The sequence below is a fragment of the Sabethes cyaneus genome, chromosome 3 (genome assembly GCF_943734655.1).
Source record: "Sabethes cyaneus chromosome 3, idSabCyanKW18_F2, whole genome shotgun sequence".
Lineage (NCBI taxonomy): Eukaryota > Metazoa > Arthropoda > Insecta > Diptera > Culicidae > Sabethes > Sabethes cyaneus.
The window spans coordinates 76,387,525-76,390,889 of NC_071355.1; positions in this window are offsets into that span (position 1 = coordinate 76,387,525).

Consider the following 3,365-nt stretch of genomic DNA (forward strand, 5'->3'; position numbering starts at 1 on the left):
GCTTGATCAGCAAATGTCGAGACATTCGCGGAATTCAACGATTAGCCCAGGACCGAATACCATAGAGATAACTTTTTGATACGGTAAAAGTGCATCCTCTGCATTAAGTGATCTTCTTGAAAATGTAAAAGTGCCAAATGATGAAAAATTCAAATGGAAAAGATAAATGTGGATTTCCCATCGACGCTCCTTTGATTTGTTTATATAAATTGCTAAACTTTTATCGACTGGTAGTTCACTTGATAGAGTTTCTGTCGTGGTTACAGTCATGAAATGTACGTTTATGTAGAGTTTTGTTCTTCTACCGACGTTTCGAATAACATATAGGTATTTTCAACGCTTTTCCAATATTCAAAGAATATTAGCAAAAGGACGTTTGCATTAAAAAATGGACTAATTTCGGATGTCGATAAAAAAACGATCAAAGGTAACTGAATGGAACAAATTTTCCTTAACCTTCCTAATGCATTAGAAAAAAGTTACATATTATGCATTAGGGTCGAAAACGACCCAGGTTTTGAAATTGCTCTCATTCATCCATTTTCTATCCGAATTTCGATTTCTTTACCTCGTTTGAAAGGTATGGCCAAAACCTGGCACCCAAGGTATGTTAGGGAATATTTGTTGACTAATGGCCACTTCTGCGTCGGTTCCGGAACACCCACTATCAGGTCCCGGGGAACATTTTATACTTTGAGATAATTCGTTTTGCGGCACATCAAATCACGTTGGTTTGATAAAATAAGACTAATGGAAGTACAATGGGGACATTTTGGACCCAAATGGCCACTTCACCATCGGTTCCGGAACATCCGGTATCCGGTTTTTGGGGACATTTTTGTTTTTTTTAGAATAACGCATCTTGCGACACATCAAATCACATCGGCTTGATAAAACAAGACTAATGGAAGTACCAGGGGAACGTCTTGGATCCAAATGGCCACTTCACCATCGGTGCCGGAACATCCGGTACCTGGTTCGGGGGACATTTTTTCGATTTTGGGATAATTCATCATGCGGTATATCAAATCACACCGCCATGAAAAACCGAGATCGTCGAAAGTATAATAAAGACATTTTGAAGGAAAATGGCCATATCAATATAGATTCCGGAACATCCGGTACCCGGTTTTAGAGGCATTTGCGAATTTTAGCATAACTCATCTTGCGGCATATCAAATCATATCGGCTTGATAAAATAAGACTGATGCAAATACAATGGGGACATCGGGAACTGACGTTATAGCCTTCGCCCTTGAATGGGGGACGTAAAGTACTCAGTCCCCTACCAATCGTTCCCGTCCAGCGTCAAGTAGGTCTTGTCATCTATTATGACTGCATCGTCATCGTGATCACCAGCACCTTCAGCCGCCCCTTCTGGGTGCTTGCCTACTGCTCAGACACGGCCGGCCACAACTGATGCTTCTAATCTAATCTCCCACTAACACAGCCGATTCTAGAAAGCATCATGGAAAATGACATCTATTATTTTTCTTGTCAACGATCAGGCCAACTGGTACCGCAGAGAGAATTCCAAGGAATCAGGTGGGACCAGAAATGATACCCACTTCCATTCAACTCCTCGAAATCAACGGGACGAAAGAAAGCGTGGACCCCCCGTACCAAACGCTTTCAATATAGATTTATCAATAATGATTTATTTACAGTCCATGGAAGTATTTTCGCTAATAAAGGTTAAGTAATACTCCGGACCCTCGGAGATGAACTAATGGCATTAAGACCAGAAGCCAGGCTGTGATAAACCATGGTTATACAGGATTACCTCGATATAAGACAACCTCGTTATAGAACAACCTCGATATAAGACAATTTTTACGTCGATATAAGACAAATCCTTTTGATAGCTGGTAACGGATAAAAGAGCTAATTTTCCATTCCAAAATCGGCACCACGAAGATGTTCATTATTTCAAAATAACCCCAAAAATTGTAAAAAACTAATAGCTCAAACAATAATAAATAGTACAAAACACGTAAACACACATCACAGAGCAAAATTGGCGATGTACCCTAGCGCTACGTAGTGAGACAATTCTGTGCTGTTTTCCATACTTCTTGAAGGTGTCGGTCATTTGAATAACCTTCCCGGGCCGCAACTTTCTAGATAGTCAGCAGCGCAAAATACAGCCTATACAAGAATATTATATGTAAACTAGCGCCACGTAATGAGACAATTCTGAAATACTACAATCCAACGAAACAGCCTTGATCTACTGAACAACTTTGTCGAAGACACCAACGTTCTATACGGTCAGGATCACGAGTTATTCCATGTTGGAACCAATTAGTCAATTCCCATATGCTGCGTGGACTAGAATACAGACGTTCGAACGTCTTAATGGAACCACTCGAGACCGTCCTTATTGGAAACGTCCTTATTTGAATCCGCCTTATACGAGGGACTGCTGTATTTCCGGGTATGGCCACGTTGAAGTGCTAGGTAGGGACTTGAGATGGTCGGAGCTAGGCACGCTTCTTCCTAGTCTTCCTAGTTTCATACTCAGTCATCCCAGACTGACGCTTCCGCACAAAAATGTCCATTTCGGCCAAGCAGGCCGATTGTTCCGGACTCCCGGTCCAAAACGCGGAACGATGAAGCCACCTTGTACTTGATTTTCCTCTGCGGCTTCTGCAGCACTTTCCGGACGCGCAGCACCGTCGGGCGGCCAGGACCCGTCTTCCGTTAGACGCTCTCGCCTTTCTCCGGAACGAAGACGATGTTGTAAATGCCGAATCGGCTATATTCGGTGGCAAGGAAGTGCCTCACGATGTCCAACGATGTACGAACAAAGTATCGAGCGTAGTTGCTTGACTGTTTTCGCCATGGTTGCTCCAAATCAACTGATTTGAGATTGTCAAATTTTTATGTACGCAACAGAGTTTTACGATTATTTGTCATATTATTTGACATATTTGCGACCAGTGATTAGATGGGCTTAGATTTCTATCTTTTAATGCGTTCATCATGCAAAATGAAAAATTTAAATACAAAAGGAGAAAGCGGAAAAGAATAAAAAATTCAAACGAAAAAGGTAAAAGTGGATGTCCCTTAGACGTTCCTTCGATTTGTTTATAAAATACGGAATTTTTTATCGGCGTTCACTAATAAAATTTATTTCGGGGTTTTAGTCAATGAAGCAAGGAGAAAGTGTTTTTTCTCTTCTACCAACGTTTCGAATAATACACTTCAAGCGACTTCTCTTTTTACGCGACTATTTTTATGCGAAATTCGGAATTTGCATGGATGTTCACGCAAAATTCACAGAATTTAGATGGGTTTTAATGCGACTTTCGGATGCTATGCGAATATGCTCTGCGCGTTTATTATCATGCTTAGTTTTGGAT